Raw genomic sequence first — 21,320 nt, 5'->3', positions numbered from 1 at the left:
CCAACGGTCGGACCTCGCTGTTCATTAAAAGTAGCATCAGAGAGACCAATTAATCAGTGTTCCTTTCATCTGTCAAACAGGAATAAAAAAATGAAGGTACGCTCCCCTTCATACATATAGCCATTAGAGGATAAGACTTTTTCTCTAAATGTTTTTCGTATGCTGGCATTAGTTATTTCTGCTTTTACCCCTGAAAAGGGTGTCGGTGTAAGGAGGTAAGGCATGCCAATTAATGATGCTGCATAAATATTGAAAGGTAGACTGATTACTTCCTTTTTAATTCAAATTTGACAAACTAATATAATAGCTTCCTATAAAACTCATTTTCTGTGTCAGTCAGAGGACTGCTTAGACATTTGGTGCTCTTAAAAAATAATAATTAATAATTGATTTGTTATAAAAAAAACCATAAAAAATGATGTCATGTTTTAAACCAGATAAACACAAAAGTGGTCTGAAGTGAAGAAGAAGAAGAAGAAGAAGAAGAAGAAGAAGAAGAAGAAGAAGAAGAAGAAGAAGAAGAAGAAGAAGAAGAAGAAGACTTTTGACTTTTACAAAAACACTTTATTACAGGTTTACATCAAGTACAACAAAAATCAATTTACCTAGAATAGGTAAATAAAAAAGCTAAGCCTTAAAAACTTGTGTAAAGTGCAAATCCTCGTTCACCACAGAACATACAATATCTTCATAACACCACCGTTGTTTAAAAGCTTCCAAGTCCCCAATGTGTTTGTAAAACCGATGTTCTAGCCAGAGTCTGGCTCTGATGTTGCACAGCCAGATCGCTTTTGCTTCTTGTCCCTTTTTGTTTTCCACTCTGTTCTTCCTACTTAGATAGATAGCCATTTTAGCTTCACCAGAGAGGTAGTTTAGGAGCTGCCACTTTTCTTTGCTTGTCTTTTTGTATGGAGCCCCCATGATAAACATGCTCTCTGTAAAAGCTATACTAAAAAGACTAAAAACCAATGTTAAAAGAGAGAAGAAACCTGTGAGTCTCTGGCACTCTGTAAAAACATGGAAAACAGTCTCTCTAAAACCACAAAATGGACAGTTGTTACTGACAGCAGGATTGATGACAGAGATAAAAGAATTGGAGGCGATAGCGCCGTGTAAAATTCTCCACTGGAGGTCGGCAGTACGTTTCTTTAAGGGAGGTTTGTACAGAATCCTCCACTGTGGGCCTGGTCCGTTTCCGGCACCCAGTCTAGTGCTCCACACAGTGGAGGCCCTGTCCTTCAGTCCATTTTTGTTAATAGTTTTTACAATGTTCGTGTAAATAGTCTTTTTGTCAGCTTTGTGTATGCTCATTTTCTCTGGGTTTGCAACCTTGAGCAGGGGGCCCGTCAGCTCTCCGAGCCCTGGGCTCAGGTTTATCTCCGGGAAAGGGTCTGTTGGGTCTGGTTTGGCTCTGCCCTGTCCGTAGCTCCTTAACAGTCTCTGTTCCTCAGCGCAGAGGCTCCGGCTCCAGAGTTGCAGGATCCTCTGGGCCACCCGGACAGAGTGGAGACCCAGCAGAGAGCCCAAGGCCCGGGCATCGCTCAGCTCCGGCCCCGCTGCTTCCACCACCTGCTGAAGGCTCAGGGTCCCAGATCTGCGCAGCACCACCGCCAGTCCTGGTGTCTCGCTGCAGCTAACGTCCAGCCTGGCTCCATGAATCAGAGGCTCTTTTAACAACCAGTGCAGAGAGTCAGTCTTTGGACACCTTCTATGGTCAAAAAGGGCCCAAGACTTAAAAACACCTTGATAAAAGGGAGGTAACCCACTTAACTTTAAAATGGTTAAATCAGTTAAAAACAGAGCAGCATCCAGCCCCAGGTTACTCACGCATCTTAGAATGCAGCTGCTCACATCTCTCCACACCAAATCAGCCGGGCCGGTAAGATACCTTTGCAGAAACTGCACTCTAAAGGTGGCTGTTCGGCTGGCCAGGTGGACAAGGCCCTGTCCCCCCTCCTCTCTAGGTAAAAACAGCACCCCCTGTGGCACCCAGTGTAGCCCATCCCAAAAGAAATCTACCAATCTCTTTTGTATTTGGGCCAGTAGGCCTGAGGGAGGGTCTACACAGGTAAGGCGGTGCCACAGTTGGGATGCCACAAGGTTGTTTAAAACCAACACTCTACCTTTAAAAGACATCTGCGGGAGCAGCCACTTCCATTTAGACAGTTTTTCCTCAATTTTCTCTGTGACATTCTCCCAGTTCTTCTGGACTATATTTGTGTTCCCTACAAACACCCCCAGGTACTTTATGCCATCTCTTTTCCATGTCATTCCCTGGGGAAGAACTGGGAGACCGCCACGCCACTCACCGACAGCGAGGGCCTCACTCTTCTTCCAATTGACCCTCGCTGCCGATGCTGAACCAATATCTGTCACAATATTGGTTAAAGTGTCTGCATCCCTCTGGTCACTAATAAAAACAACAATGTCGTCCGCATACGCAGATAAAACCGTGCTTCCATTAAAACCAGGTAAAAACAGCCCTTGCAATTTAGAGCGTATTTTGCAGAGGAGGGGTTCTAGGGAGAGTGCATAGAGCATCCCAGACAGAGCACAGCCCTGCCGGACCCCTCTACACACTCTAAAAGGAGCACACAGCCCACCGTTGAACTTCAGCACACTCTCAATCTTATTGTACAAGACTTTGATCTTAGCTATGAAACCAGCGCTGAACCCAAACTTCTCCATTACTTTCCAGAGGAAGCTGTGCTCAACGCGGTCAAAAGCCTTTTCCTGATCTAGAGAAATCAGACCAGTATCAATGCCCAATGAGCTGGAGACCTCCAAAACATCTCGAATCAGGTGGACATTGTCCACCATGGACCTGCCGGGCACACAGTAGGTCTGATCCCGATGGATGACCTGCTCAATAGCTCTCCCCAACCTGGTGGCCAAAGCCTTGGACAGAAGCTTGTAATCCACACACAGCAAAGACACAGGGTGCCAGTTTTTGATGTCCTGCAAGTTCCCTTTTTTTGGCAGCAGCGTGATCACCGCTCTGCTGCAGGACATTGGCATAGAGCCAGAGGCCAGACTCTCATTAAAAACGTCTAACAGGTCATGAGACAAGATGTCCCAATACGCTTTAAAAAACTCTACCGAGAGGCCGTCGATACCAGGAGCCCGCCGTCCCTGCATGCCTTGCAGTGCGGCCTGCAACTCCTGCGTTGTCAACGGCCCTGCGAGCTGTGAGTTGGCCTCCTCAGAGACCTGAGGTAGTTCTGCACAAAACTCCTCTGAGAGCGTTTCGTCCTCATTGTACTCACTCGTGTAGAGGGTGGAATAAAAACTCACAGCTCGCCTCCTGATCTGGCTTGGCTCTGTTAGTTCCTGCCCTGTGTCTGACAGCAGTGAGTGGATTACCCGCCTCTGTCCATTCTTTTTCTCCAGGCCGAAGAAGAAACTAGTGGGAGCATCCATCTCGTTTATGTTTAAAAACCGGGACCTGACCAATGCACCCTGAACTTTAACGTCCAGCAGGCTGGCTAGAGCCATCTTTTTCTCTTTGAGGATTTCAATATATCCTCGATCTCCTGTGGACTCGCTTATTGCTTCTAGTTCCACTATATCACTCTCCAGGTCTTTCATAGATCTGATGTTGTCCTGTGTGACATTGAGGGTGTGCTGTTGACAGAGCATTCTTATCTCAGTCTTACCATGGTCCCACCACTGGCTAAGACTGCTAAACTCTCCCTTCCTCTGTCTAAAAACACTCCAAAAATAAGTGAGGGCCTCTTTAAAATGTTTATCAAATGTTAAAACCAAATTAAAATGCCAATAAGCACTTCTCGGTAAAACATTTCTAATAAAAACATTACATAGAAGCAAAGAGTGATCTGTAAAACCAGCAGGGAGTATACTGCACATTTTAAAAGTATTAAAATGATGCTTAAAGCAATAAATGCGATCTAGTCTGGCTGATGAAATCCTATTCTCTCGGATGTGGGACCAGGTGTACTGCCTTTCGTCTGTGTGCATTCTTCTCCATACATCCACCAGGCCGTGGGAGTGGACCAGCTGCCTCAGAGCATGCTGGGATGCTGGATGCGGCTCTGCATGGTTGCGATCCAAAGATGCATTCTCCGTACAATTAAAATCCCCACCCAAGAATAAAAAATCCTCCGTGGCACAGCCGTTTAAAACATCATTCACTTTTTGTAAAAACAGCTTCCTCTCTGCACCGTTTGTTGGAGCATACACATTCATAAAAACAGCCGTAAAAAGGTCAAACCGTGCTTTTATTAAAAGCAACCTCCCCTTGATAAACTGCTCGACCTCCAGTGAGACAGGATTAAAAGACTTGGAGAGAAGGAAGCCCACCCCTCCACTGAGAGAGGTGCTGTGGCTTAAAATGACTTCCCCCTCCCACTCTTTTTTCCAGTCATTCTCGTTACCAACGTCGCTGTGCGTCTCCTGTAAAAAAAGCACGTCGACATGTTTTATACTTGCTGTTTGATAAATTAAAGCCCTCTTTCTTAGCTCTCTGGCTCCATTGACGTTCAGGCTTCCCACTCTAAAAGTGTCCATTGTGAGTGAGGTGGTGCATACAATAATAAAAACAAATAAGTTAAATAAAACACACATAAGGGGTTTTAACTTCATTGCTGCTTATTTGTTTTCGTACTCTATACACCAGTTTTTTTAGTCTCCAAGCTTCCTGTTCTGTGAAGACAGACTCCTCTTTTCGACTAAGATTGAACTTGGCCGAAGAACAAAAAACGACCAAATCAGGGAAATACTCTTCCACAACTACCCCATGCTGGTCCTTTGTCTGGAGTAGATAGTTTTTAATCATTTCCGCTGTGTACATTTTTTCCTTTTGACTGTCACTGAACCCTATCACATCACTGCCGTCTGACACACACTCATCCTCACTCTCATCTGTCTGCCATTGCTCTCTTCCTTTCTTTCCCTCGCTCACCACTTTGCTGCTCTTTCTAACAGTAGGTGCGTTGTTCCTCGTGCTTCTGCGTTTATTAGCAGTCTTTTTTTTTTTGCTATTGCTGTTGCCACCTCTTCATCCTCCATCTCAGCAATCTCCACCTGCTCGCCCCATGTTTTCCTCTCCTCTCCTGTTTTCACCATATGCGCTTCATTTCCCATATTTTCCTCCTGTGTTTGGCAGACTTCACCCGTCTCTACCATTTTTTCGATTATCTGTTTTTTTTTGTGTTTTTCACCATTTTTCTTTTTTTTTTTTCTTTTTCTCTCCCCACCTGATTTTCTTCACCTCTACACAAAACCACAACCTCCCTTTCGTGAACATCTTTATCATCACCCACACCCTGTGCAACACCCCCGCATGCCCCGTCGGACACAGCAACAGCCGGCTGCTCCGGAGCAGCGGCGCTGTCCGCAGCCGCGGCCGCCTCCGGAGGGGAGCCCCCCACCGCCACAGCGGCCACATTAACGGCCACCGTCGCTGGAGACACCCCTCCCTCAGCAGCAGCAGCCACCTCCGGAGGGGAGCCCCCCACCACCACAGCAGCCGCACCAGCGGACACCGCCGCTGGAGACACCCCACCCTCAGCAGCAGCAGCCGCCCTCTGCTCCACTACAACCGGCACGGCCGCAGACGTTCCCGGCACGGAGGCAGAAGTGACATCCGGACCAGGCGGAGTCGAGTCCCCGCGCCCCGGACAGGCAATCACGGTGGTGGAGAGCGGGGTAATGTGGGACACAGGGTAATGTGAGACACCCGCTGTAACTAGGCAAAGAAACAAATTTGCGGTCATGTGACCATAATGTTTTCAAGCCCCTCCCACCCCCCACTTGTCATGAAGGAGAAGTTGGTGCTGGTTCTGTAAGTATTTTTTTCACAAAAATGTGTTTTTTGCATGTAAAAGTAAATGTTCTTACTGCGAACGTAATCAACTGTTGTGTCAAAGCAAATTGATTTAGGTTGAAAAACTTATATCATACATGTTGACTTCCAACATATAAAACCGTGATTGATGCTAGTTAAAGATTAGCCTGAATTGCCTAGAGATGTTGTTTTTTCTAAAATGGTGGCTGTGGGGTAAAGTGAGACAGATGCTGTGGGGTAAAGTGAGATGCTGACTCACTTTACCCCGACATGAAGCACAAGTTAAGTTTAGTCTTATATTTAGTCTAATATTGCAATACATATGTTTTAATTTTAATGTCATAAACATTGTAGAAAGGTCATCATGCCAAGACGATGCATCAGGAAGACAGCTTGGGGCCAAACACCCCTCACAGAGATGGAGAGTGCAGCTGCTGAGGTCATGCAAGGAAAGAAGTCCTTAAGACAAGCAGGAAAGGAAAGAAATATCGACAAGACAACCCTCCAAAGATTCATTAAGAAAATAGAGAAAGGGAAAGTTAAATCAGTAGCCTGGGGTGCAGTAGCTGAGGCAAAGAGAATACTCACAGATGAGATGGAGGAGGAGCTTGCCCAACACTTAAAACAACTGGCTGACCAGTTCCATGGCATTGCTCCAGTTAAGTGCCGTGGACTGGCATTTGAATATGCAGACAAAAACCATATCCCTGTCCCTGCCAATTGGACGGAGAAACAATGTGCAGGTAGGCTAGGGTGCGCAAGAGATCACATGATTCTGTAGGTCAACTTAGGCCAACTGATCTTGCCACAAAGCTAATCTTATAATAACAAATTGTCCACTCTTTAGGAGTAGAGAGGTTTGGCAGCTTTCTAGCCCGTCGCCATCTCTCTGTCCGAACTCCGGAGGCAACATCCCTGGGAAGGGCTACAGCCTTCAATAAAACTACAGTGGGGGAGTTCTTTGAAAATCTGGCTGTAGTGATGGACAGGTGACATAATTAATTCTTTAGTTGCAAATGTTTTATGGAGGCTTTACCTGTAAGATTTGGTTTTGATTCTGATAAGGTTCTTCCCTTGCCTCTCTTCTTTAACAGACACACATTTCCTCCACACATGATTTACAATGTGGATGAAACAGGCGTCTGTACAGTACAAAAGCCACGGCAGGTAAGCTACTAGAGAGCAGCAGACTGATACTGAGTGGCTTGTGATAATGACCAGCTAGCTATTGGCAGAATGCTGAAACTAATGCTATTAGTAATGTTGTGAGCCTGTGAACTAGAAAAAATGAATGGACTGCAACAAAATAAAATGTACCTTTAGACCAATAGTAGCCTACTGATTGCACATGCCATTGATTCTAAACTTTCTACTTGATTCAGGTTGTGACAGAGAAAGGAAAAAAGCAAGTTGGTTCTATCACATCAGCTGAGAGACGAGAACTGGTGACTGTGGTGTGTGCAGTGAATGCTGCTGGGAATGCCATACCTCCCATGTTTGTCTTCCTCAGAGTTAGGTTTAAGGACGACTTCATGATAGGAGCACCTCCAGGAGCCAAAGGTGCCTCCACCAGAACAGGATGGATGAATGAAGACACCTGGCCTGAGTTCCTTGATCACTTGATACAGCACACTAAGTGCACTCCTGACCATCCCATGCTGCTAATCCTGGATAATCTGAGAGCTCACATCTCACTCAAGGCAGTGGAGAAAGCAAAGAGCAATGGTATTGTTCTGCTCACCCTCCCACCCCACACATCCCATCGCTTGCAGCCTCTCGACGTGACGGTGTATGGCCCGTTCAAGACCCTATACAGCCGAGCTCTTGATGGGTGGATGAGATCTAACCCTGGCAAAACAGTCTCCATCTATCAGATTGCAGGATTTGTGAATGAGGCCTTCTTGTCACCACGGAATATAACCTCTGGCTTCAAGTCCACTGGGATCTTCCCATATAACAGAGATATTTTCCCTGAGGAAGCGTTTGCACCATCCATGGTGTCAGACCGGCCAAACCCTGAGCTGGGGCCTGCATCCACTGGTCCATCCACTTCAGATGATCCGGATGGTCCACGGCCTGCAGATGATCCACCCCCTGCAGATGAACCACCTTCTGCAGATGATCCACTCGCTGATGCTAATCCATCCACTTTTCATGGTCAACATGGATCGGCCTCGCCAGCTGTCTCAGATGTGCCACATGTTCCCAGACAACCTGGATATGTGTCTCCTCAGGAAATCATACCACTTCCAAAATGTCCCCCCAGAGGACAAACAAAACGAAAGCGTGTGAAGACAGCCATCCTAACAGATACTCCAGAGAAGCAAATCATAGAACAGGCTTATGAAGAGAGACAAAATAAACTGGCAGGGAAAAAGCAAAATAGCAAAGAAAAGGGAAAACCCAAAAAGAAGGCACCCAAGAAGAAAATCATAGATAGCAGCTCTGAGGAGAGTGATGACCCTGTCCCACTTGACGATGATTTTGAGAGCTCTGAAGATGAGAGGAGTGACCCTGGAAACAAAGATCTGTCCTTGGGTGACTTCGTCCTCGTTAACTTTGCCACAAAACACCGAAGTCTCCGTTATGTTGGCATGGTTGAGAAAGTGGAGGGGGACGAAATACTAACCCAATTCCTCAGAAGGATCCAGGGAAACAAGAGAGAGTGGGAGAGACCCACGTTTGCCATGAAAGAAAAGGATGTGGCACATGTTCCTAAAGGTGATGTGGTGAAGAAGCTGCCTCAACCTAATAGGCCTGGAGGAACAACACGGAGAGAGCAACTCTTCACCTTTCCCTGTAACCTTCAGGGCTGGAATGTAGAGTAGGCCTTGTTAAAATATGCGGCTGATGTTCATATCATATCGTGTTCTAATCTAACTGGTTAAATGGTTAACTGAATGTTTATTAAAGCACTTTGAAATATATTATGTTGTATTTGACTTTGTTTGGAGTTACTTTGTTTAAAAAATGTGCTAAATTGACCAATCCCCATGATTATGTTGCGCGTCCGACATTAGTTTTGGAATGTGTGGTTGTCAATCTATCTGTCAGGATTCTAACTGTTACAACATGTGTTGTTATGGTAGTTTAAAAGTGGAAAAGGTAAGTAGTTCACTTTACCCCCTTGATTTCTCTAGTCTGTCTCAGTTCACCCCTTAGCTGGGGTAAAGTGAGACACAAGACCACTTTTTTAAAAACAATCATATTTTGACTGCCCTTTGTCCTGAAGACATTCTGATCATTTCCAGTGCTAGGAAACATCCTGAATTAATGGGAAATGTGTACATTTTACTGATATATCATTTTAGCTCGCCTACAGGGGAGCAAATGTAAAAAATGTCTCACATTACCCCGCTCTCCCCTGTGCCCCTCTTCCCCGCAACCAAAACACTTCATAACTGACGAGGTTGCAAAAATCACGTAGTCATAATCATCTACTTTAACGTAAAAACGGAGGTTGAGCTCCGCGTTCCGATTGTTAAGTATCATATAGACTTGTCTGCGATGAGACATCACATGCTTCAGTAACTGAGACTTACACCCAGACAGCATCTTCTTCACCGGAGAAACAAGTTTCCCGTGTCTGGATAGCTCTCTACTAAGGAACTCATCAGTTATGAAGGGAGGGACGTTGGATAGAACCACTTTGGTTGCGGGGAGCGTCAGCGGCTGCACCCGCACAAACATTTCACTCACCGTGATCAGTGGCGATTCTAGAGTCTGTTGGGGCCCAACAGCAAAAATTCCCAGGGGGCCCATCCGACCGGTGTCTTTTACAAATGCTGCTTACGGGCCTTGGCTTGTGCAAATGCTGACACTATGTCCTCCAGATCCACAGACCTTCGCACACTGTGCTCTATTGAAATAAGAGCCAGTCCTGAAAGTCTCTCTTGTTGACCTGAGATAGGTTTTGATTCGTTTTAAAGCTGAGAAACTTCTCTCTCCAGAGGCAACAGTGACTGGAAGAGTTAATAGCAGACGGAAGGCAATGCTGAGATTTCCATAAAGATCCAGAAGCTGTTCCTTGTAAATGTAATCAAGCATCTCTCTTGGGGAGGCAGATACATGATCAGGAAAGGCATAGACAGCAGCCCTGATCTCCAGAACCAAATCCTCAGAATCAATGTCATGTAGTGTGTTTTCCAGTTTCTTGCAGCTGTCTTCAAGTTTGCCACCCTGAATATTTGATGACATATTTTCTTTGGAGAAGATAAAACCATAAAGGGCATAAACATCCTCCATTTTTGAAAATCTTTCATCCAAACGAGTGAGGGCTGTGTCCACTAGGGGCAGAAAAAACTCTCTGTTAAAGTGCTCATCTGGAGTGGACTGCGTTTCTTCTCTGCCCTCATACAGGAACTGCCTGGTTGTTTTCTGCTTTCTTTTTTCAGGAAACTTCATATCAATCTCTAGGTTTTCTGCTATCTCTCTAGCATCAGTCTGAGAGGCAGCAAGTCCATTTCCCCTGAAATTCTCCAGATACACTCTCACTGTGCTTGTTTCTCTTTTAAGTGTTTCAAGAGAAACAGTGGGACTCTGGAGAATCTTGCTGACGTGGTTGATCTGATACAATATGTTGTACCAGATTACAGTGCACATTACAAAACTCCATGTCAGGAGTTCATCCTTAATGCTGGTTGCTGTGGACAATGTCTCTGAGTCCTTCTTCTGCACTGAAAGTTTTTGGAGAGCAGGCAAAGCTTGTATGATCTCCGGCAGGTGGTAACGCACCACTTTCACACTGTCAATCCTGGCCTCCCATCTGGTCACTGACAAAGATTTTACTGTTAACTGTTTGACATGTTCCTGTAAAACTGCCCAGCGTTGCACAGAGGAGCTAAAAAGATTATACAGTCTCTGGAGAACACCAAAAAAGGAGATGGAGACTACTGAAGATTTTGCAGCATCTGCTAGAACCAGATTAAGAGTGTGACTACTGCATGGGACACACAGTGCCTTCTCATTCATTTGCAATATTCTTGCTTGAACCCCTTGTTTATGTCCCATCATGTTGCTCCCATTATCGTAGGATTGTCCACGGCAATCTGCAATGCTCAAGCTGAACTGGTCCAGCTTCTCCAGGAATGTGTTACACAGACCTTTGCCAGTGGTGTCTTGAACATCAACAAATCCTACGAAATATTCAGAGATAGATGCGCCAACTGATGGCTCGCAGTTCACCACTCTCAAGACAACAGAAAGCTGCTCGGTGTGGCTAATGTCAGGAGTACAGTCCATTATGACAGAAAAGTACTTTGCTTTTTTCACCTTTTTGACTATCTCATGAATTACTTTGTCTCCAATTAGTGCTATGATTTCATTTTGGATTTGACTGCTGAGGTAGTGCACCTTTGTTTCCTTGTTTTGGATCCTCCTCAAATGTTCATTCATGATTGGATCAAATTGTGCCATTAATTCCACCTGTGACAAGAAATTACCATTATGTGGGTCATATAGCACATTTGTATGCCCTCTCAAAGCGAGGTTCCTTTCAGCTAGGTGGCATATTATGGCAATCACTCTGCGTATGACACCTCTCCAGTGCTGCATCTCAAGATGCATCAAATCCTTGTTGATCAATGGCTGTTTTAGTTTTGAGCCTCATCTGGAGTTCATGCCAAGTTGTCATACAGGTAATGTGTGTTTTGGAATATTCATGTTCCTTTAGATGTCCAGCCAGATTCCTCCAATTTCTGAAACCTCCTTTTGTAAGTGCATTGTCCTGTTTACCAAAAACTTTGCACGCAAAACAGAACACAGAGTCTGTGCTAACTGAATAAAGAAGCCATGTTCGCTGTATCTTTTCCCCATTTCTCATTACCATTTCGTAGTTTTCCTTTGTGAATCTACGTGGATTTTTCTCAGAATTCTGTGGGAAAACCACATCTTTGATCTGCTTAGGCCTATTTGTGACTAATGCACACACTTCAGTATGGCTTAGAACACTTGACCATTCTGCAGGGTCTTCTGATGTGGTCAAAGCTGTTGTAGAAGCAGGTGACGTGTCATGATGAGGGGTAGGAGTTGCAGTCCTGCTGGAGGTGGACGTTGCCGGAACTGAATGACAAAAAAAAACAAGGTATACATTGTCAAAAAGAATCTTTACAGGGCATGGTATATGTTATCAACTAAAGTAAAATGTATTGATTTATTAAACTCACAGTCATCTGTATCATAACCTGGGATGGGCACTCAATGTGCCTCTGGTGTCTCTTCCTGCTCATGACAACCACCAGGCGGAGTGTCCACTATCCCACTGGAGGTAGATGTTGCTGGAACTGATATGACAAAAAACAACAGGGTATATATTATCTTAAAGAATCTTTTCAGAGCATGTCACATGTTATCAATTGAAGTAAAATGTATTGAACTCACAGTCATCAGCATCATATCTTGGGATGGGCGCTCGATGTGCCTGTGGTGTCTCTTCCTGCTCATGACAACCACCAGGCGGAGTGTCCACTATCCCACTGGAGGTAGATGTTGCTGGAACTGATGTGACAAAAAACTAAATTGTGTAGTTCTATATTGTCATAAATAATCTTTACAATTAACAATTAAACAGTTACAGTCAACAGTTAACAATTAAAGTGGAACACTGGACTTACGGTTTTCACCGTCAGCATTTGGTACGGGCACTTTATCTGTTTTATTTGTGGTCATAAATTTAAGTAAAGATCCTGAGGAGAGATATGAAAGAGATTTGTAATTGTTCTCCTTGGGCATAGCTTTCATTATTCATTGCTATCATAGCATTCATAGTAGCTAGCTTAACACTAGCTGCTAGTCTGTCTCCCTGTTAGTTCAACAATAAATAACACTAGTCAGTAGTTCAATAACAGTAGTCATTTACTGTTGATGTTATGCTTAGCTCATTATCTGCTCCACTTACCACTGTCTGTCTTTCTTTCTTTTTTTTCTTCTTCTTCTCACAACCAGATGGATAGCTCCTCTTCATTTTCCTCCAGCTTAGTTTCCAATTTAATGAACGATGGCATCACATGGGTTAACGTGAAGTGGGATAACTGACCTAGAGACTTCACCCATTCACTTAAGTTCATTTTCGAAACCGGGCGGGAAGTTGGGTTTCTGACTCGGCAAAGCCAATGTCAATCAACATTCCATCCAATCGGAATATGTGTACGAAAAGACTCCCTTTATTTACGTGACGTTGCCTAGCAACGCTGCGCATGTGCAGTTGGAGAGTAGCACGTTTAAGTTCGCGGCCAAATAGTAATTTACGTATTGTTACTATACAAGTTAAGCACCTGTAACATCAGTGTTAAATGCGTATGTGCCGGTTGGTGTGCGTACCTTATGAAAGTAAGTGTTTATCGCCGTAACTAGTAGTTGGCTTAACATGCCAGCTCTTGGGGGCCCCCTAGCGGCTCGGGGCCCCAAGCAGTTGCCTGCCTCGCCTGTTCACAAGCTGCGCGTCTGCCCGTGATGCCTGTCTCGATAACGCGGTTCACTTTCTCCACCTGGTCCAGAAAGATCACGACTGCACTGTTCATCCGCGCCAGGGACTTAATGCTGCTGTGTCCGACCTTATATCCCACAGCCAGCCCGATATCCTCCACAGTGCATGGGAAGCCGGCCGATATTTTGATGCCGTGCTTCCGCGTGAGTTTGGAAAAGTCTCCATTCACCATGGCGTCAGACGCCGGCTGGCGAGACACCGGCAGGAGAATCCCGCAAAACACACCAAAACCACCACCAAAAGACACAAAAAGTAAAGCAAATGAAACTACCACCGAAAAACTATATTAAATTAACACCCATAAACAAAAATAAACGGAAAAATAACGCAACAAGTGTCGTTCTTTTCTTCAACTCGCACTCCGAAAATCTCCCAGCATGCACCGGAAGAAGAAGAAGAAGAAGAAGAAGAAGAGGAACTTTGTGCTCATTGGCTAATGCTGCACTGTTCATGTTGACCTTATGCCTATTGTGTGTGTGTGAGGTGTAACCTAAACTCATACACAAATACCACTTTCTTATAGTTGAATAGTGAATGATGAAGTCTACTAAATGTTCATTCAATATGCAACTCGTTAAATGAGGCTGCAAGAATAAGTTCCACTTGAAAAATAAATACATAACTACAAGATAAAAGTAAAGTTCCTGTTACTTATTTTTTCAGTTATGAGACTTTTAAAGGTCAAAGACATCAACTTAATTTCCATTTGCCTGGTCATAAAATGGGTTGCCATGAAGCTGATGTGCATTGACCAATTCAGATGGATGACATGCTCTTCACAATATGCGTTTAATGAAATATGTTACCTGGCGGGATAGAGACAAAGCATGAATAGAGGTTTCTTCATAGACCCTGTATGTTGTTGACATTTCCAAATAAACAAATAACAGGAAAAACTCAAAACCTCAATTACATCTTTTTCACATGTGTAAATACTACTAATACTTAGCAAGTGTTAAGGAACCTTAACGTATTATTCAATGAATCTGCAACCATTCCAACATATTAATACAGAACATATCTGAAACCTTTCCACTAGTTGTAGTTTTATAACATCAATAACCTTTTTTAACATCTAATCCTGGCAACCAAAGTGCAAGGCTTTTGTGCGAGGTAGTTGTGGTAAGTATGCTAAGGTTGTGGTCTATTTTATTTTAGAAAAAGTACATTTGTTTTCATTTATCCATAAAAATCATCGACCAAATGTTTTATTAGATTAAAAACTACACTGGTATGATAGAGGGATAGCCAATGACAGAAGAAGCTCTGAAAACAAACAAGATAGAAAATAGTTCTGACTCATATTTCCTTCAGCAGACAAACACCACTACTTCAGTAAAAAAAACAGGTCAGGTCAAGGTCAGGCTGTGGAGCTGTGTAGATAAAAGCATGTAGTGCTTGTTTGAGTGACCCCGCTGCTGCTTTGATAATTCTGTGTACAGCCCAGAATTAACCTGTGCTTGTGTGTGTCAGACAGAGCTCAGAGGTGTGAAGAGGTCTTCTTTGACTTCTAAGCAAACTTAGAAGAGGATTGCACCCTACTTCACAGGGTTTCTTGTCCTCCAGGAAGGCATTTATGCCCTCCATTTGAAAGGATGCTTTACATTTACCGTTGGCTAATGCAGACAGTGACATGAATTGATTCCCTTTATCGATCGGGGCCATGCTTACCAGACCTCAACATATTGCTGAGTTATGTTGGAAGTTTTTATAATGACTTTTCGGCTGGCTCCAAAAAGATCTTCAATAAACATCAGCGTTCATTTAAAGAGGACAGGAAATGCTGCTGCCCAGCATTAGATATGGAGTCTTTGAAAGATGCTAGCAATGACAGGATAGCTAATAGTGTAAAATAACAAAGAAATTCCCCAGAAACTAGAGACATCCTTTTTTCATCCCCAATGGCTAATTGTGTTACTGAAAAATAAGGGGCAAACATTGGACAGAATTGCTAAAACCTCATGGGATATTGATTCTCAGTTGGATCAGAAGTAGCAACTAGCGGAGTGTTAGTTACATTTAATATAAATCAATGGTTTACAAAAAGGGAATTTAAAACAACAACAAAGCCAAGTCCTTTCATTCCCCTATGGTCACATGCAAAGCTAACATGCCCTGACCACAAAAGTTGGCCCCTGTTCAAACCCTGTTAGTTAGAACACTACACAACCCCCAAAAATGTTGGGAGTCACATGGACTATATTCAGTTGAAAACAGAAACAGCTGTACTCATCACAAGTCTCTCATCACATTGTAAACCACCTCCTTATGAAATACTATTCAATCTGCTGCTACTCTTTTTGCCATTGCTTTTCTGTAGAATATACAATTGCAAAACTATTTAAAGCTTCTATTATAGATGATTATTTCACAGACATGTGTTTTGTTTCACATTTGACATTTTAGGCAAAAGTGTTTTACTTTGGAACGGCATCACTGTATCATTGCTGTTTGATGATCAGTCAGGTTGATAGTCCAGAACAAAGCTGTTATGGACTCACGTCAGATGATATAATCATGAGCCAAAACACATTGCAGCGCTTTGAAAGAAACCCACACTTCCTTGGATATAATGTTTCAACCCAGTTAATTTGTTCCTCAGTGCAATTTATAATATTCATCCTTGCGGATGACTTAACTTCACAGAACTCTTCCATTTTCCAAAGAAGCAATTACCTGACATCCCAGTATCTGTCATGTCTCAGGCAGTAACAGATTAAACTAATTTCTGAACTGACCTTGATTATAAGAGCCTCATACATTTAGGTGCTAAGCGACTGGATTTTCTACACAAACATTAATGAGGTACCAACAGCTAATTATGCAAAACAGGTGTCATAGCAGGAGACTGATACACAAATTGCTTGCAACTGTGATGTTCTGGAAAGGCCTTTTGAGGCAGCTGTAAACTCACCTCATCACTTCGAAGGATTTCTACATTTTGTCACAATGTCATACTCAACAGTGACAAAACTTGATGATCCTTCAAGAGGCTAAATGTGATACAGAATAAAGCAAACATGGATAAATGGTTGACTGTTCAACAAAAGTGGCTTTACATTTTCGGACATAATACTAAGATTGGTCAATGCTATGGTCCCAGTTATGATGAAAAAGCAAGGACAAAAGAAAATATGAACCATGGGGCATTGATAGATCCAATCCGTCTTAGACGGGGAAATTGCCCACGTTAATAACAATAGCACTGAGCCATTAAACATTTATGATTGTACAGCCAGTCAAGAGGTACAAGCAAAGCATTTTAGAGGGGTTATAGTGTGATCTGCCAAGCCATGCATCTCACGTTACTTAGTGCTGGGGCTTGTCTACAGTAGACCATCTCAAAATGACTACTAGCCTTGACAGCTCATAAGTGGGTTTCAGGTTGAATGTGCAAAAAGAAAGGAAAGCCATGCTTTCCCAGGCAAATGGCATTTAAATGGTAGCCCTAGACCCTGAGTGCCAGCATCATATATCTTTAACACCCCTTGAATGGTATCTCTTTGAAAATGGGATGATGTGCAGCGAATTGGTCATTATGGGGAAAAGAACACCCGGCTGATCAGGGAGCCCAACACAAATCTTGATCAGCCTGAAGGGTGTTCTTTACTAAAGACTAACTAACGACTTCACTCCCAATATTAATTGAAATTATTTTATTGACAAAGTCTCATATTTATTCTGCTAAGGAGAAAGAAATCCGTTCCACGGTGCACCAATGGCTGGAACTGCAAAAACAACAAATTTACAGCAGCACTGATCAACCTTTTTTCCTTTCTCTTTTTGATCCTCCCTAGAAACGGTCATTATAGTCCTTGACAGTTGTCTGCACTACTGTATTAACATGTGTCACATGTTATCATTTGACCAATCAAAATCGAGTATACAACTAAGCCGTGGAATAAAATGACATAATATATATCCAGACTTTAATGAATGCCGAGCCTAATGGCCGGTACTTTATGAGGGGCTCCATAGTCGTTCAGTCACTCATCTTTTTCAAAAGAGTCCTCATTCAAAGCAGATCCTGTCCCCACAGAGTACTTTAGGTTTCATAAAGGGTAGGGCTATCATAGCTTCACAATCAAACCTATGTTCAGTCACTATTAGTTCTTAGACTAAAATAAAGTCTGTACTGTCAATCTACAGGTCCATACAACTGGCTGACATATTTTTCCAGGGAATATTTTATAACAAATTGGCACCAATTTCTGTACTAATAATATTTGTCTTTAAATGCAGAAACCTAAAATACTTGTTTAATTTTCTGACTTTACCTTCATCACCATCGTGTGACATTGAGAGTAATATCAAAATATGGGATGGATTGGTATGACATGTATTATACACCATTATTTCCTCTTCATTCAAATCCTTTAACTCTTCATCCATTGTTATTCAATTGTCCAAAACCTAGCTTTATGATGAAATACCTGCAAATAGTTGGGGTAAAGCTTGTTTTTGTTGAGAGGAGCAATGACATTGTGGTAACATGCTAAACTTAAGTAGTGAATTTAGTATAAAGTGTACCTGCTTACTACTAGCATATTAACCTTTTTCAAACTATTTTTTTCCCGGTAGGTTAAAGGTTACATTTAAACTCAAAGAAGTTCTAAAAGTACTTGAAATTATATGAAGGTATTGGCCAGTCAACAAACCAACATTCATTTGTGACTCTTTTTTAATATTGGCAGGGAAAGTATGGGGAAGTCGTTTTAAAACAATATTAACTTAGTAGGGACTGTACTGTGAGGGATAACAGCCATTAAAAAACAAGTGGTGCTCAGAAGATGGGTGCTTACTATTCAACAGGGTTACGCCCCCTCAACGAATTGAACCTGCTGAGCATAGAGCAAGAGGCAGTACAGTAGTTAACACAAATTATATGAATCATCAAACACTGAAACATTACGTTTCTTGCATTAAAAATCCATAAAAAGTGTTTCCTGACGGGATTATAATCACTGCACTAGATCCTATATTACATCAGTATGTCGGACTATTGGAGAGCTCTTCGTATTTTCCATTTAGACAATTCAAAAAGCCCACACACTCTCTAACTGCGTGGGATTGATGTCATGCTATGACAATCATGGTTACAATACATGTCACCTTCCTGAAACAATAACTGTACAATTGATCCTCCACTTAAGAGGGAGGAAGCGCAATTGTACAAACAAACAAAAAATAATTGTTAATGCAACTTTTTATGACCGTTGTAGTTCAAAAGACCTCCTGTTCCCTCTAAGTTTAGTATGCCTGGTCCCTAAGCATACAACAGGAGTCTATCAGTCTGGAATTGAGTGCACTCCATGAAAGATCAGACAACAGATCAATACTCCACATCCTTAAGGACGAGTCTGTTAAGTCAAACAGAAAGAAAAGGAGAGCTTTGACATACAGGGAAGGTAGGAATAGCAAATCATGCCAAAGAACAACACTAACAAGTCTAGCCATTAGTGCTGAGAAAACTATTAATGGGGAGTGGATGCTGGAATATCTTTCACAACACAAATCAGCAAGACCTCAATGACCATTCAGTTATTGCATGCAACAAATAAATGCATCATCTCCAACACTACAATACACACACACTAACACACATGGTTTTACCCATCAGTGTTCAACAACCAATTCAAGGATTACAAAATGACAAAGGCAATGATGCAGATACTGGACTATTGGGTTGTTGATTATCTGTTAAACACAGTTTTTGTCAGATACATCCTGCAGTAAACAGCAATGCCTTGTGGGTATTACCTCCACCAAGCTGGGCAAACCAGGATACAATTGGTATGACTATTTGGTATATCCCATTGACTGTTAATAGAGTTGTTCTTATTATTTTCAAGTGAATTGGGATGGTGAGCAAAAAATGGTCTTTTGATGATTATTACCTAACCATGTCCATTTCAGAGATGGCAGTTTCAATTGGACAGCACCAGGCTGCACATTTTAGCATGGGATGACTTTTTAGATATGCATTTTTTTATTTATTGAGTTTCTGTAGTGCGTTTAGGTGATGAGATTTTTCTTTTTATTCATTTACTGCAGCTCTTTCGGACCACTCAGGTGGTAAGCGGTAAGTCTGTAAAAGCCACTGCCTCCACTCACTGGGGTTTAAATCACTTCCTTACAAGCAAGTAATTTTCCCAGGTGCCAATGGACTAAATGGATGAAAAAAAAAGGAGTTTTAATGGGTGAATGCTTTCAGGCATCATTGAGTTCTGGTCTGCTGTTTGGCTTAATCGTTCCCAACCTCAGGAAAGAGTGTTTACCTCACCTCTTCAGCAAAGTACATTTACATCAAACTACCTTCACTGTCTCAGCTCTCATTTACAAGGTAAGCGAGACCCAACAAGGCAGGCTCACAGACCTGATGTCAACATCAGGAGGTGTGTCAGTGAGACAACGTATTGATTTTGAAACTATGCTGAGAAGCACTTACAACTTTTTCATGGTTTAGTGCTCCATAAAATAATAGAGTCTTAAGCATGATACACTGAACCCGAAGTATATACACATTTGAGAGACTAAAGGTATTTTTGCAATTTGTTTGAAATGTAACAACCTGTCAGCCTGTCAATAACTCCTGGTCGGCAATTTAAAATGTAGTAATGGCGCACCCTGCCACTGATGAATATTAATATTTAGAGAGGTAATCACTGAATTTTAATGTGGCTGACACAGAAAGAAATACAATTCATAAATTGCATCAAAAAATGATGTTTGATTCAATAAAAATCCCTAGGACACCAGATAACTGCACAGCTGTGCAATGCCAATAGCAGCTATTAAACCTGGTTCATTAGGACTCAAGATCATGTTCACCTTGACTTTAGCCTCCACGGAAGAGTCTTTGACATTTAACATCATATAGCTGAACATTATGGATAACTTTATAGAACCTCAATGTGTCCCTTTATGTTTTCAAAAGAGCCCCAACAGTCAAGGTTTAGTAATAAAATGTCTAATGCTTTTCTTTGTACCCGAGATGCTTTTCCTCCACATTTCTGTCGATTAAAGTCCTGTTTTTGTGAGATAAGAAATGTTCAGATCAAATAAAATAATGGTTTTAATTGAGGAGTATGAGTCACATTTCAGACATATCCAAGGCTTTTAGCTTGGATACTTAATAAACTTGATGAAATATGCTCAGGTACCACACTGAATGTGTGTTAGACTCTATGCAACAGAAGCATCAGAAGTCCTAATGTAAAGATGTAATCAAATGCAATATGTTAATTGTAACTAAAGACACTTGAAGACACATATACTCTTGTGCTATCTACCCTTGAAGAGTCCCACAGGGTGCATGATGTTCACTTAAGAAGTAATGGCTTGAATTTAATAAAGCGAATGACTATAATGAAACAGACAATTACCATCTTCAATGAGATTATTATGTTAATACTGATACACGCTCAGGTTCATCAAGCTTTACTTTAATGGGCATCGAGAAACTACAGCCAAACACATTTGTCAGAATACAGTACCTTTGTTGCTTTGATCTCCAGGAAATGTTTCCACGGGGAGCCCTTCAGACTCATTGTAATTGTCTGACTTGTTATACATTTAATCAGAGATTAAAAGAGGTTTAAATAGTTCCAGTGAGATCTTACACCGCACTGTATTCTATGTGAGATTCTACAGGCAATAGTGGGACCTTTGTTGTTTCTTTATGCAAATTGCCACCTATGATAAATGCTCTCGATTTGCATGGGGGGGTTAACACAATAAGTTAATGACATGAAACAAATGAGCTCATGGTGGACTTGCACTGGCAAATATGCTTTTCAAATTAATGTAAGTTCATATTTAGTTTTGATGATTATTCTTTAAAGAAAACATCATTATTTATGATTAAATGTGAATGCTGTTTGTATACTCTGGTTTCATTCCAATTAAAGTAATAACAATATTTCATATTCCATTCAACAGTAAATGACTACATTCCTGCTGTTTTACCACACCTCTAGTTTATATATATATACACAATATAAAAAATGTATATATACAGTGGGGCAAAAA

This window comes from Eleginops maclovinus, chromosome 9, assembly GCF_036324505.1.
Source record: "Eleginops maclovinus isolate JMC-PN-2008 ecotype Puerto Natales chromosome 9, JC_Emac_rtc_rv5, whole genome shotgun sequence".
Lineage (NCBI taxonomy): Eukaryota > Metazoa > Chordata > Actinopteri > Perciformes > Eleginopidae > Eleginops > Eleginops maclovinus.
The sequence above is the reverse complement of the archived record's forward strand: the minus strand, read 5'-3'. Positions refer to the sequence as shown.